Source organism: Dermacentor andersoni, chromosome 10 (assembly GCF_023375885.2).
Source record: "Dermacentor andersoni chromosome 10, qqDerAnde1_hic_scaffold, whole genome shotgun sequence".
NCBI classification, from domain to species: domain Eukaryota; kingdom Metazoa; phylum Arthropoda; class Arachnida; order Ixodida; family Ixodidae; genus Dermacentor; species Dermacentor andersoni.
This window is the reverse complement of record NC_092823.1, coordinates 113,227,763-113,243,976: the sequence shown is the minus strand read 5'-3', so window position 1 is coordinate 113,243,976 and position 16,214 is coordinate 113,227,763. Positions and strand designations below refer to the sequence as shown.

General features: G+C 45.4%; 1 non-coding gene across 1 annotated transcript; it reads left to right on the top strand.

Moving 5' to 3' along the window:
* Positions 1-7,647: 7,647 nt before the first annotated feature.
* On the top strand, positions 7,648-7,813 carry LOC126546404 (U1 spliceosomal RNA). The gene has a single exon (XR_007602584.1). It is a non-coding gene; the product is annotated as a U1 spliceosomal RNA (small nuclear RNA).
* Positions 7,814-16,214: the final 8,401 nt, after the last annotated feature.

Here is a 16,214-nt window from a genome sequence, read left to right as displayed (position 1 = left end):
GATGAATGTAACGCACTATAGTAGCTTCGTATGACAATTTTATTGGGGACACATGTACTTATTGCAATCTAGATTATGCTTAAATGAATAATTTCGCTGTCGACGCACTAATTACCGCAGTGCACTAATGTACGACAACTCAAATAAGTATAGAAACGGAATATAAAACATTCGTGCAGCTATATACAAGGAAACAGCTGTCTTATTGCGCAGAGTATCAGCTTCTGTCTTCCTTGCCTTAGCATTGGCATCCAATATTTTGTCATTCATCTTGCAGCAGTAGTTCTTCAATAAAATATTTGTGCTACACCGCAAAAGGTGCCTTAACACAAGTTGACATTTGTGTCCATCCTCGCAAGCGTCGAACTCTGAGGAATCATCACTGACGAGCAGTTCAAGCGTGAGGTCAGTGACTAAACGACGTTGGTTTGGCAGATTAGTAAATTCCCGTTCCTGAACGTAGACTTTTTGCTTGTTATAAATTGCATCAGGTCTTCTAGGTTTAGAATCTTATCCGCTTCCTTCTCCTTGCGGAATGCTTCAGCAGACGCTTCACACGCTTTCTTCAAAGAAGCAGCTTCAAGACGCATGCGCTTGGAATCGGAATCCTCCCTCGAGGTGCTTGGCTTCGAAAGATAAGGTGCACATTGAGGAAACTTTGATGGGTCTGCGCCTGGGCAAAGACGCAGGCGTGAGAGTGGTGCAGTGACGGTGTGCCTTGTAAGGTCTTCGAGGTGAGAGAACTCCCGCACGATGTCGGCCTCAAGAAGTGAAGTTCAGAAACATAGAAGGAAGTTAAAAGTTATTCTGAATTTTATTCTAACATTCCTGATTTAAAGGAACTTTCTGTAATTGAGCAATTAACCTTCCCGTATTTTTCAAAAGTAACTATTTAAAGAAGTGCTGAACATCTTACCCTGGAGTGCGGTGATAGAATGAAATCTGCACGTGGTATCGCCCTAATCCAGGCACTCTGGGCTTCTTCATCTTGCGGAAACTTGAAGACGTGATTATTCTCCCCCGATTTGTAATTTCTCCGGCAATAGGGCACGCAGCACTTATTAGGCATATCTTGGCACGGCACTCCACATTCCGGGGCAATGAAGACTCGCGGCACACACAATCGCAAGCACAGCACAAGTGTTGAGACTGCATGCACCGGTCACGTCTAGAAAAAAATGTGCGTTCGGAAGCATGCGGCAGCATGGCAGAGCATGCCGGGACTTGTTTAACAGCAAAGCTATTCGAGGAGCGGCACGGCTCCTGGAACTAATCGAATTGTTGTCGCCGCCGTCGTCGCCTCGGTCTTCTCCGAATAGCCGGGGTTAACTATTGTATATCTTCCGCGCTTCATTTTCAACACAGGTACGCCGCTAGTAGCTTCGCAGCGCGCTGCACGGAACTTCTATGTTGGCCTCTTATGCGTGACGTAGCTCAAGGGGAGAGGGTCAGCCAGAAGGCCTTAAGTTCTCTAGAGGGTGTTGCCTGGAGAGCGTGTCTCTAGGCTGCTACTCCTCACTGGGGAAAGGGAAAGCGTAGTTGGCCCCCTGTGGGGTGCGTAGAAAACGATTCTTCATTGATTTCCTACGGACGTACGGACGTAGGCTTACATCTGGCACCACATTGCAATAGTGAGCTGCAGAGTTAGGATGCAACTTAAAAAAAAACGCCACTTGGCAACAGAGGCACACGGACCACGAGGCGTTGTGTTTCTCCGCCAGCCAATCACAGAAGCAAACAAAATCGTCGGCAAGCGACCTTCTCAAAATGGCGTCGTACTTGATACCTCCGGGGCGTCTGCTGTTCTCGAAGTCTTTTCATCGGCGGAAGCGGTGAGGTGTGCAACAGACATGGACAAAGTGCATGGAGTCTGGGCATTTGCTCTTCAAAAGTCCGCGATGCAGTTAATTTCACTGCTGAGTCCATTTTACTCATGAAACTTCACTGCCAACTCAAGTGAAACTTGATAGTAAGTAGTTGCAACGAAGCAGGACAGCTTTTTCGACGTCTTTGCAGTTCCTTACTCCCCACCCTGAAGCCAGGTCTCTTTGTATCGATTGCGCGTGTTGTGTCAGCCATTCGGAAATACTTTCTTTTTGCGAGAAGTGCTATTGATCGAGGACCTAAATTCAGTTGTACCCGTGCGTTCATCCCATCGTAAAATCCATACCGTTAAGGTCAGTCTATCTACGGTTCATCGTAATTTTTCGTGGTTAGATTGTTGGAAAGTGGCACTGAAGAGCCGTTGTCGGCTTGCTGGCGTGCTTTCCGAACTGGCCGCTGGCGTTGCGGGCGTCCTTTAGTGACATGCTGCGACTTGCAGGCTGCAGCTCGCAAAGGGGGCGCGAAATTTAATTTGTACATAAAGGGCAAGTAAAAATAAAATATGTGCATTGCGTTAAAGTTGTTTTAAAGTGAAAATATGTAAACACGAGAAAAGATAAGGCAGCATAATTCAAGTCACAGAGGCCAGAGGAGTCCTGCGAGCCCACGCACAGTGGTCCCGTAGTGACGCCTCCCGCCCCCGTTGGTGAAGCAGCCAGTGCTGCTCCATCATCTTCGAAGGCCCTGCAGACAGCAGGCCCGCAGGGCCCTAAGATCAAACGAACCGCAAGGCCCGAGACACGTGTTTCGGCGCCCAACTCTCGGTCCTCCAGCGCTTCAGAGAGCGATGGAGGTCGACCCAAGAACCCCGGTGTCATCGACGCCAAAGGACAAGCGCTCTCTCGAGCGCGGAAGGGGGGACAAAGTCTCAATAACCACCTTAACTAAGAAAGCGATAACCTAAAGGTTATCGCTCCCTTGTATCGGCCTTCTTTAGGTCTATGTCACCTAAAATCTTTCTTATCGTCTATTCACTCGCTAATGCAATTTTTTACTCTTCAGTTTCATAATGGCTTTTATTATCCAGTGGAATTGTAGAGGTTTATTACACAACCTGGGGGACATTAAAGACATGTTAATAAACTTCTCTCCTGTGGCCTTGTGCTACAGGAAACAAACCTTGGCGAAAAACACAAAAACATTTCAAAATGTTTCACTGTTGTACGGCGCGACCGTGCTCAGGTGAACGGGCTGTCAGGTGGTGTAGAAATTGTTCTGCCAGGTGGTATAGCAGCCTGAGAAGTTCCCATTAACACTCACATAGAAGCCGTTGCTGTCACCGTTTTAGCTTAAAAAACCATCACAATTTTTTCAGTAAACATTCCGCCGCATTCACATTTTACCGTAAGAGACCTAGAGGTAATTTTAGACCAGCTACCTGAACCATTTTTAATAGGCGGTGATTTTAACGCACATAACACGTTGTGGGGTAGTAAAACAACGGACACCAGGGGTCAAACACTTGAAGATTTTATCCTAACAAACGACATATGCCTTTTAAACACCGGTGCGGCAAGTTACTACTGCCCAAGCACAGGAGCTATGAGTTGCTTAGATCTGTCACTGTGCTCTCCATCTCTTTTTGGCGATTTTCAGGGGAGTTATTGACAATCCCTATGGTAGTGACCATATGCCTGCTATTATTAAAAGAACATCTCCTTTTCCTACCATCCCACTGAGGCGACCCCGTTGGAAACTCCATCTAGCAGACTGGCCCCTATTTACTGAAAAAGCCACTCTGGATAACATATCAGATGAGTTAACCATAGACGAAATGAATGACAAGATCGCCTGTATACTTGCTGCAGCAGGAACAATCCCACAATCGTCTGGCTTCCTAAGAAAAAAACCTAAAACCCTGGTGAACGAAGGAATGTACGCAAACAAAAAAAAACTACAAAACAAAGCGTGGGGTAGCTTTCGGCGATACCCAACACAAGATAATTTACTCGCTTTCAAAAAAGCAAAAGCGAAAGCCAGGTACACACGCAGACAAGCCGAAAGACATTCCTGGAAAAATTACGTCTCGTCTATAAATAGCTCAATAACATCCAAACGAATGTGGGATCAGGTTCGTAAGTTTAAAGGCGACTACGCTTCTTACACTATCCCCATACTCTCCCCTCCAGGCACGCAAACAAATATAGAAGAACAAGCAAACATATTAGGGCAGCATTTTCATGATATATCAAACTCGGTAAACTATTCTGCTGCCTTTCAAAATATAAGCAATCAGCGGAAAAACTCAAACTTCCGAGCACTGGAAGTTCAGAGAGATCGTATAATGCCCCCTTAACACTACCGGAAATCAATAGAGTACTCACCACCGACAAGAAAACAGCACCTGGTCCGAACATAGTACATTACGCAATGCTCGCTCATCTATCTCCTAATGCAGTTGAAACCTTGCTTCGTTTTTTTTAAATATAATCTGGGAAACGGGAAAAAGGCCGCAAGAGTGGAAGAAAGCCATCATTCATACAGTAAAGAAGTGAGTACCAAAATATCTATCTAAAGTTAATAACCCTAAATTATCCCTTTCTTGAAAGCTGGAAAGCCTCCCACAACAGCAACCAGCTACAGGCCTATAGCACTCACAAGTTGCCTTGCAAAGTGTTATGAAGCCATTATAACCATAAGATTGACATACGTCCTTCAAACGGAGAACCTGCTAGATAACCATCAGTGTGGGTACAAAAAAGGTTGCTCGACAACGGACCAACTAGTCCGGCTAGAACACGAGATGCGTGAGGCCTTTCTACACAAGCAATATTGTCTCACTGTTTTCTTTGATCTAGAAAAGGCGTACGACACAACATGGAGGTTTGGTATCCTAAGGGACTTAGCAGATTTAGGAATCTGAGCTAGAATGCTCAAATGTCTAGCCGATTTCATGTCGGACCGAGCATTCCAGGTGCGTTTAGGAACGGCATTGTCACGTGTATTCATTCAGGAAAATGGTGTGTCAGAAGGATGCGTATTAGGCATTGTTTGTGGTGAAAATGAACTCGGTCAATAAGATAATTCCATCCTCTGTAATGCATTCATTATATGTGGATGATCTACAAATTGCGTGTCGTGCATCGAACCTGACATCCTGCGAACGGCAAATTCAAATTACATTAAACAAACTAACGCAGTGGGCTTATGAAAGCGGTTTTCGTTTCTCAAGTGAAAAAACTATTAGTGTTGTCTTTACACAAAAAAGAGGCCTACAACCAGATCCCACCCTTAAGCTACAAGAAGCCACACTACCAGTAAAACAAGAACACAAGTTTCTGGGTGTTCTGTTTGATAAAAAGTTGAACTTTCTCGCTCACATAAAGAGCCTTAAAATAAAAGCGAGCAATGCACTTAACGTCATCAAAGTCCTGTCCCGGAAGCGCTGGGGCTCTGACCATGAATGCCTGCTACGCATCTACCGTACTTTGGTGCGCAGCATATTAGATTATGGTAGCATCATATACGGTTCAGCCAGACAGTCTTACGTCCGACGACTTGATCCAGTTCATAACCTTGGACTACGACTGGCAAGTGGTGCTTACAGAACATCGCCTTTCCAGAGTTTGTATGTTGACTGTAATGAACCTCCTTTACAGCAGCGCAGAGCGCAACTAACTTTTTCTTACGTACTCGGAATTCAGTCCTCACCACAACACATATGCTTCAACATTGGGACACAGTGTAACTCACGCTTACACTATACAAACAAACCAAACAGGATTAAGCCGCTTGTCCTACAATATGAGGAATATATTCAGGATTATGACATTCCTCGCGAAGTCCTCCAGGTTGCGAGAAAGCCACAGCGTTTGCCCCTGTGGCACGATTTCGCACCGTTATGTGATTGGACATTGACACATTTAAAGAAGAAAGACACCCCACACGAACACATTATACAAGAATTCCGCTTTCTACAGGACAAATATCAAAAGTACACGGAATTTTACACTGATAACTCTAAAAAAAAAAAAGACACGTGGGTGTGGGGGCCGTAACAGAACATTGAGAAAGAAGTATTCGTTTGCCACAGCACGCCTCTGTCTACACAGCTGAAGTCTATGCAATATGGACTGTGGTTAAAAAGATAATTGCTGAAAAACACGAAAACACAATCATATACACTGATTCATTAAGCACGCTGAAGGCTCTTCACATGAAATCCGAATGTAAACCCCTGATAGGGGATATCTTAAACATGATAACAATAAACAAATACGGCAGGTCAATTAAGTTTTGCTGGGTACCAAGCCATGTAGGTATACCGGGTAACGAAACAGCGAATAGAGGCGCATCGATGGCAGTGCACAAAAACATAATAAACTCAACACTTCCATATAAAGATAGTATCCGTGCCATTAGGAAGGCATTAACGTCAAAGTGGCAACACGAATAGGACCATTGTACAGAAAACAAGCTACATCTTATTAAACCTGTAATTGGCGAGTGGAAATCATGCAGTCACCAGCAACTGTTCTACGAGGTGATCTTATGTCGACTTCGAATCGGACACACACATCTGACGCACAAATTCCTCCTCCGAAAAGAAAACCTGCCAACCTGCGAAAAATGCCGTGAACCTCTTACAGTCATACACCTCCTAATAACACGTCCACACATCGACACACTGAGACGGATGTTCTTACGCAGCCTGTATAATTTGCACACTCCATTACACCCTGCCTTATTACTAGCAGATGACCCCCTAGTGCCATTTGCTAACCTGTTCGACATTTTAGAAAAAAACGGGTGATTTATACCAACTATAATGTAATACAGGTTTACCTGCTCTAACGTTGCGTTTCACTTTGTCTTGTGTCTGGCGCAGCATGGCCTTAGTTGCCTTTGTGCCATTAAACCCAAACTAACCAACCAACCATGTAAAAAAAAGCGTAATGAGCTCGGACGGATGGATATATGAAATCTGCATGTTGAGCCATGGCTCTCAGGGCCGCAGTTTAAAAAAGAACAACAGACGAGCCGAAAGTAGTCTTTCTTTCATTTGTGGAGCTAAAGAAAGCCATGCCTCAAAATCGAAACTAACCAGCCTGACATGAAGCTCTCCTGCTGCATTTGCATGTCTTCTGATGTTTCGGCCAAAGTTTCGTGCTGTTGACACAGCCATTGTATGAAGCGGCTCGCTATGCGGCACCAGCGTCGTGCGCCGCCGTCGTAAAGGAAGGCAGCGGAGGCCGGCTGGGGGCAAGCAGCGGACGCGTCACCACGTGATCAAATATGGCGGCGGCCACGGGATATCGCGATGTGAAAAGTATATGTAGGAATGGGGCCCACCGCGACTGGGAGTCAAAACCGCGGCTTCGTGCTCGGCGGCACAGAACCCACTGATCCGCCGCAGCGCATTCTTCCTTCCGATTACGCGGGATGATTTAACACGGCGAGCTCGCTTCTCCCTGCCTAGAAGGCCATCTTGCAGTCAGCCATGGCCGTAAATAATAGAGGAACACAGCTGTGGAGAAACAATGACGCGCTGTTCTTCGATGAGGGCAGCAGTCGAGCGGATAGACATCGCGAAATCGTACCAAAACCAAAAAGAATGTCGCGTCTATAAGCATTCTATAAAGCACAGGGACAGCTGTACTAACACATCTCCGGGAGTTTTGAGACCTAACAGGAATCGCTACTTCGAGTTCCAGAATCACGACGCATCTCGTCAGAAACATCGCAGGAAGTCTCCGACCCACCGGGGAACGTGTTGCGGCCGGCCTGTCTGAGGTGCAAGGCCGGGTGGCCGAGATCCCTTCGAAACTTACCTGATGCTGGGACCGCCGACGATCCCGAAGGTTGGCTCCCCGGACTGAGGCCTCATAGCACCAAAGGGGGCTGACGTCCGCCTCTTTCCCCACAGCTGGGATTGACGGAGCGTCGAATTTTTGGTAGTGGGGAGGCCGGGCGTGCGCGCCCCTCCCTTCCTCATTTAATCACTCAAAAGATAGTTCCAACAGTGCTACGAATAGTTTGCCGTGAGATCATTTGAGCCTTAGGTCAAAGTTGGCCGCAGTACTGCGCGCTGCGGATTGGGATTTTCATAGAAGCTGTAGGTCTTGCTGTAAAGCGCATATATATTTCTTTCGCACCTGTGGCTTCCTCTGCTTGAAGACATATGTGAGATCGCGCAGCATAGTTAACGGATCTCCGAACAGCTGTACAGCCATGACACTTAGAAAGGCGAAGGTCATGGCTTCGCCGTGTATGCTTCTTATGTCTGTCTTCTTATAAGTAGGGTGCGAACCTCCTGTATCCCTCTTGCGTCAGCTTCAGTTTATTATCAGTTCAACAAGTCGTCCAGTTTGCGACGAGGTTTGTTGTGAATACGCGCCAACCAGCCCGTCATTGCATTCTACTGAAAGCCGTTCTCGCTATAGTGGACCATAATGGTCAAGTTGAACTGCAGTCATACTCAGTCCTCAAATGAATAAATAGATATAAAATAACATTTACGTTATTTTCATCCACTGAAATCAACACTTTAAAGGGACACGAAGGAAAGTTAGATCAAGAAATAAAGTTTCTTTCACGAAAGGAATGATTAAGGATACGATTTTCTCAATGCGAAGTGAAAATTACTACCAATTCCTCCATTTTCTCCATCACCAACTGCGCCGTGTATGCGTTTACAGAAGCACACTGACCGCTTGCCTTCTCTCTTCGAGATCATCAGCATTTGCTAATGGTCGATCGCCGGGCCGGTGTGCAAACTCGGCTGCCGTCCACTGCTGGCGGTTATAAATAGGCTTCGCGCCTACGGCAGTAAATTTAGGCGCAACGAGACCACTTCCGCGTTGACAGCTGCCTTCGCTTATGGCCTAGCGGTCATTCCATTCTTCTATATCATTATTTTGTGAAGCGAATGCCAGACCATGGCAACAGAAGCGGCTGTTAAAGCAAGAAAAAAAAAAGGAAATATAATTGAGAAATAAGGAAGACAAAACGGAAAGCTTTTTGCGAGCACATTTGGGGAATAAAATCATTATGCGAGAATTCCAGTACGATTTTCCTTTTCTTTCTTTCTTTTTTAATTTCGAGTACGGCGACTGGGGAGCCTGAACATTTCATTTAGCTTGCGTTAACGTTTTCATCAACATACCGCGGTAACTCAGTGTCCAACTCAGTGGCTATGGCATTGCGCTGCCGAGCCCGAGGTAGCGGGTTCGATCCTGTCCGCGGTTGCCGCAGTCCGATAGAATTTGACTGCGAAAGCGCTTAAGTGCGTACCGCATGAGATGAACCTTGAGGAAGCCGCGGGTGGTTCAAATCGTTCCTAAGTCCCAGACGGTGGCGTGCCTCATAAGATTGTGCTTCTGGCATGTAAAATGAAAATATTGTAATTAATTTTAATTCCGCTTTAGTGGATATTACGTTTTTACGGCTAGGGAAGAGGTCCTAGGTTCGATAACCGGCGGCAGCAGCTGTCGCATTCCGGTGGAGGCAAAAAATGCAAGAAAGTCCTTGAACGGCGGTTTTATGGCAACCACACGTGGCAGATATTATTCTCAAGGCCATCACTGCAACGATTTGCACAGTTATCAATCAATCAATCAATCAATCAATCAATCAATCAATCAATCAATCAATCAATCAATCAATCAATCAATCAATCAATCAATCAATCAATCAATCAATCAATCAACCACTGTTGTTACATGCTGGATATTGTCGAATTCCGTCATACTGTTGAATCCGCCATCTGATCAGCTATGATTGGCGCAGAGGGCTTCTACGGCCTTTCTTATTGGCTCCAAATGCCGCCAATCCCAAACTGGACGCTATGGCCGAATTTGATGACGTGCACCCTAACATAATCTCGATCCCATCACTGCAGGGCCTCTCACAGGCGTCCGACTAAATAACCAGCAGACCGTCGATAAATAAATAAATAAATAAATAAATAAATAAATAAATAAATAAATACACAATGCTAATGGGAAGCCTGTGTCGCACTTACTGAAAGATTTTTTTGGCTTTCGCCTCTTATCGGTTCCCACTGCGACAAACAGTCTCGCGCACAGACCAGACGGAAAGCTTGCCGTACCGAGAGCGACATTTTGTCAACGGGATAGATTGTTCGATTGTTTCAAGTTGATGAAATAGGCCTCCATTAATTCCCGTGCCAAGGAATGTTTGCTTTTATCAAGAATGCGGATATGGAATATATTTGACTCACACGTGCAGGAATCGCAGTGCAGAGGTATATGCGCATTAATGTTATTTTTCACAGACCGCATCCTCGTTAAAAGCAAACATTCTTGGCACGGGAATTTAATGGAGGCCTATTTCATCCTCACGAAACGTGTTGTCTGTATGATTGGATAACAATGCAAACTTTGAGCATCGTGCGCAAACGTACTTGCGCACATGGCCACCTTTCCCTATAAATGCGACCCCGTCTGTTTTCAATAAGCTAGCTGCAAGTGACGCTCCTTCCTGTCCTAAAGCTTTTCTCCGCCCTTGGCGGCATCTTTGCGGAATAGTACTAAGTGAAACCGGCACGCGGGATATGGCCACGTGAGCGCGTTGCGCCGTGCGACGAATTCGTTGGCACGTAACGAGCACGAGCTCATTTTGCGGTCGAGACACGTTCGCGTCAAGAAGCAGACCTCGCAACCGAATATTTTTCTGTCCGCGAGCTTCCGTGTTTGGCGCACAGATGGGAATACGATTGAGCCGCTTCAATGTCGAAGCGGTTGGTGCTTGCGGTGAAGCCAAGCGCATTTAATGGATGCTGGAAGGGGATTCGAACGAATGCTTTTGCGTTCTAGTCCCTTTCTTCTCCTTTTCATTACGGACACTTAGGGAAAAAGACGGGACGGGTACTCGTTATAGCGAAGCCGGCTGTTTTGACGCATTCGATAACTCGAACATTTCCACCGCGTTTCGTCAGAACCACGCGGCTTTTGGCGTACGAGGGTGGGGCTGTTCGAGAATTCAGAGCCCACAGAAACGGACGCCAGAAAAGTAAGAAAGAGCGTGCGCGGTCTAGACTACATTAAACAAGTGAAGGCGTTAGTTCAACTCGAGTTTATATAGGCACTGTCATTGCTATGAATGTAACTACAAAAAAAAACCACTACAGCAACCAAAAAAACAAACCAACAAAGAAAAACATAAGTCCTGCCACTTCCATATCCAATAACCCTACATTACATATTAGAGAATATGCTGGTTTTTATATGGGATCCCGTATGTTTCATAGGTGATTATTAGGTATGGGTGTTATGAAGTATATCTGATTTTTCGGTAAGGAAATACTGCGGTAGCTTGCAAATTAGGAGCATCTGCCCTGGATATTAACAAGATGTGACAGAGGGAAATGAGTTGGAATATTCTTCCACACGCGTACCTGTAACTGGCCCCGTGATTAAGTACGTGGAACGTTAATTGTCCAAAATAATCATGGTTCCAATTACAAGCGTGCGGAATAATGGTATAGATACTAAGTATATGTGTATGTGCAATACTTTTCTGTTAACAGTAATATTATATATATATATATATAACGCTTAACAATAGGTACGTGGAATTATATTATATATATATATATATATATATATATATATATATATATATATATATATATATATATATATATATAGTTCCACATACTTATTGTTAAGCGAAGTTAAAAACTAAGAGGTTCAATCCACACGTACTTTTATGTGGAACACTGATACATTACATTTACAAAGGCTTTCAGCATGCGGCTTGGAACCGAAGTGGAATGAAATTAAAGTTGTACCGAGAGCACCTGTTCAACTCCGACCCACCAAAGTATATAAATTCTCTTCTTTTTTTTAAGGCTGTGTTTCGAGCAGCGTGATTCAGAGCAGTGTTATACTCCGTCTCTAGCCTCAAACAGCAAGCGAAGCTGTGTAATTAGGAAGGCTAATGCGTACTTAAAGCGAAGTACGCTCGGCGGCGCTTAGCGACGTCGATTCGCGTACAGTAGAAATAGATACTGGTGACATCGAGTGAACATTAGTGCGATGGCGTATCTGTAGGTGTTTTCCTTGTGAAAGCCAAAGGAAAGCGTCTGAGTCTGTGGAAAGGTCAACTTTAGCCGCTGAAAGAATGGTGCACAGGACTGGAATGTATATATATATGAGTTTCGTAGTTGGAAATTACCTATTTCTTCGCAATATCTTCAGAGTGCATACTTTTGTCCGTACCTAATCTGCCACAGACAGGAAAACAAAGATACACACATTTCCTAATTGAATAAATCGCCCATTAACTTCCGTGAGCGTGAAAGGCCGACTGTGTGTAGCCGACTAATAAATTGGCTGGGAGCGTGCGACCCGTCATGACTATACCCGTTCTCTGTTTTGTTTTGAATTCAGGCCCTTATGATTCCGCTGAGGACGTCCACTCAGACAACAGCGGCTGACTGGCGGACCGACCGAATGACTGAATGGCTGGCTGGCTGGCTGGCTGCATGTATATGGATGATTGACTGACTGGCGACGGCTGACAGGCTGATTGATTAATTTATTGTGCAAAGGAAAGGCTGGCGACAAGCACATTACGTCACGGGCTCTCCCACAGCGTTAAATCGTTAAATGACTGAAGGATGATATGTGAGGTAAACCGACTCAGCATTTAACAGTTCGCGGGCGAACACGGGGTAGTCAGTGGCAATTAAAAGTACATTGAGGCCAAAAAGAATGTATATTACATTCTTCACAGTTTGGCTGGAAGACTGACTGGCCAGGGCACACTGGCTGTGACTAGACCGTGAGGTTAAGCTTCATTTTCTTAGATTTCACCCGAAACGTACGTTTTTCCAAATGTGCACCGGACACCTCATACGCCATCCGTATCATCTGCAGTAGCGTGCTAGGCATGTGAGTGGTGAAGGAAACCTGCTCGATCAATGTCAGACAATATGTCGCTCTTTATACTATAGCCCTACAAAAGCAAAGGTGACTTGCACCGTCTGTGCCATTCCCATGCCACCTCGGCAACGGAGAAGCCAACGAAGAGACATCAGAGATGTCAGACGCCCACACCACCAGTTCGTTATACGAAGGTTTCCGCGGAGCCAACTATGGAAGCTATTCGGAACGAAACCGATGCCAACATTACTATGGCAAACACGACTCCCGCAGACGCCGACTGTCCGAGAACGGCGGATATCAGAGTGGAAAGTGAGACGAAAAAAAAAGAAAGGAAAGTGAGAGAGCATAACAGCGAAAACACGGAGGTGACCTCGGCCTATAGTGGCCGCGGGTCTGCTTTGTGCGTGCGCCTGTGTAACACGCAAGGTTGTCGGCGTGGGGGTCTGGATAATAAAAGAAAAGAAGGAAGTTCGCTCGTGCAATCAGCTGGCTGAGATGTTGACCGTAACGTAATGCAAGCGGGGCAACGTGTTGCGGAGCAGAAACGAAGGAAATTAGCATGCATATCGCTCAGTATACGCCTATCTTGCCAGACAATTGAATCTATTGAATAATGTTTTTAATGTGCTGCCGCTTTATTACGCAAGGAAAAGGGCTTCTAGAAGCGCCACTTCGTAAACATGTGTTGAACTCAAGCGCTGTGGTATTACTCCCTTTGAGGGCCTCGGTATTAGATGTAAGCAATAGTGATGTGTTTCACGGTGTGTACGTCTTCGTTCACGAAACAAGCTTATATCACGCTAATTACTGCTTTCCTGGCTATTTTCTGCTCTTTTATTCGCTAGTTTAGCTCTTCAAGATTACATTATTGCAGTCATTGTGCGTATAAACCAGCTGATTTCTGGACCTACGGCGTACGAAAGAACGCAAGCCAGGCGTGGAGCTTTGGGTACGCTCGGGTGCGCTATTTTGATGGAAATAATCAGGTGGTCCATTGATCGAAATAGCCGGCGACGTCTGTAGCAGCGAAACGGTACCTAAATTCCTATTGGCTGCGACGCCACGCCACGAGCGCGCCTAGACGGAGCAGAGCGGGCGAAAGAGAACACCTGCTGCACCGTTAGTGCGTCAGGTGTCAGGTGAGGGGAGAGAGCATCGCTGCGATGCCACATCCCTCTCGCTCTCGGAAGTCGGCGCATGGTCTGTATCTCTCTCTCTCTCTCTAATGCTCACTTCTAACTCTCTCTCTAATGCTGCTGTGCGCGCTTGCCGGCCTTTGTGGCCACTGTTGCTTCCTCGGTCTCTCGTCGCGCAGGACGTCACTCCGGCAGCTCGTACTGCTACGACACATTATTCGCCGTGCAAAACTCGAAAGGCCGTTCAGTGGCGTTCAATCGGAAGTTTGTGCTTTCGCATTCACAACCCATAAGAAGTGCTTAGCCTCCTCTGATTATTTTTAAAGCTCGCTATGTAAAAGGAACGCGTATTTTGACACGAGGTAGGATACTCTAGCCGAGTATTCTGTGCTGAGGGAAGGGAATGAAAAATAAAAAGCAGGCGTGACATGTAACGATGAGGAAAAAAAATATGGGCGACAGTATAAACACCTAAATGAAATAACTTGCTCGTATACTCCATATTACGTGATTGCTGAAAGTGCACTAGCTCTACTTAGGTATAATATGTTCGTACTTTACTGCAACAGCAATTTTCGTTTTTTTAAGTGATATCAATCACAGCATTTTGTCTTTTGTTGGTAGGTTGGTTGGCTTCACGGAAACGCCGGCACGAAACCTCGCCAAACATTAGAGAACATAGAAAATGTATAAATAAAGTTATAAAATAAATGAATAAATCTATCGTATGCTCAATGGACTCAAGGCTAGAATAGTGAATAGCACCCACCATGAATGAAGGGAGTGTCAGAGGAGTTCCGGCAACATCTTTTTTAAGGAGAGGGAGTAATTAGCACTTATATCTAACTCCACTATGGAGAGTTATCGTAAACCAGAAACAGAGCAATAACTCTATTTGGAAGAGTGAGACTATAATCAATGGGGAGTATTTGAGAACGCTCGAAAAGGGAGTTTAAACATGGGAAAATTAATTACTCCCTCAAAAAAGGAGTTGCTAGAACTTTCGGCTTTCTATTACTGGGAAGCGCATTTCGTTCTTTCTTTACGTTATATTTGAAAGCGACAGTCATTAATCTTCTTTCTTTTGTTTTGTTTTCGTCGTTAGCGAAAAAAATGGTTAAGAAACAGAAGATAAAACAATAACGAAGGCAGCAAAACAGCGACTCCTTTTTGTATTTATATATACTCTCCAAGTTCTTGTTCTTTCGATTCTAACGCGCCTATTCTAAACTAGCGGTGGATTTGCTTCGCGTTTCATACATTCCATTTCATTATTTTGAGCTACCTGATTCTTGGACAATCCCGAATAGACCCAATCCAGGTTTCATTTAAAGACAGCGACTGTTATCAAAGTGTCAGCGCCATTAAATCAGCCCTCCACCTTCTTCGTCTCACTCGCCCTCGAAGAATCAGTCGAGTGTGCCCGTTTCATAAAATTACAATACAATTTTCGTAACTTGCGCAACTCCACTTTTCTTCATTCAGCATACACTTTCGGTATTATGCTTTGTAACCTTTTCTTTTTATATTGTCACCTGTATCGTTTTCACGCTTCTCATTTTATGACGAGTTTTTTATTATACGCTCCCCTCCTATGACATGTACGTCGCCGTGTGGCCTTGAAGAGTATAATAAACGAAAAACAAAAAGAGTTTGCATATCCCATTGACACTCAAGGCTCCGCATCGACATCCTTTTTGTAACGGCGGACTTAGCGTGTATTCGCAGGCGCAGCTGAACCACGCCTTGCTTTTGTAACGAACCGCAAGCGAACGTGCCTTGTTGTTAAGCTGAACTCACAGAGAGAAAGAGAGATAGAGAGAGAGAGAAAGAAAGAAAGGGTTAGACGTGGTGGCGCGTGGAGGTCGGCCAAAGTCGTCGGGGCTTGTTTGCCCGAACGCATGTGTCGTGACTTTCTAGTATATGCCCGCGGTTACGCCTGGTCACCGCATGGCGAGACCGCGTGGTTTACTGTCGTTCGCGGTCGCATTCGCTGATCTGCTTCAACTGCCTGACTGACGGAAAGGGAGAGAGAGAAAGAAAGATTGGTTGACAGAGAAGATGCCTGCTGACTGCACCGTAACTTTCGAGTGCGCGGCTCACACCTGAACATCGGTCAGCAGTTTGGGGAAGTAGTAGGAGGGACAGAAACACGACAGAGATACGACAACGGCAGACTGCCACCGAAACTTCCTGACTGTCGATAGATCGGCGCGTGTTTGTGCGTGTGAGTGTTAGGGTGGCGGCCGTTGTGGTAGTGCGTAGAAGACTTCGTCAGAGAGACCGACGCGGGTGCCTCCGATTAGTTAAAGAGGAAGTGTCGATACGTGTGGTTTGACTT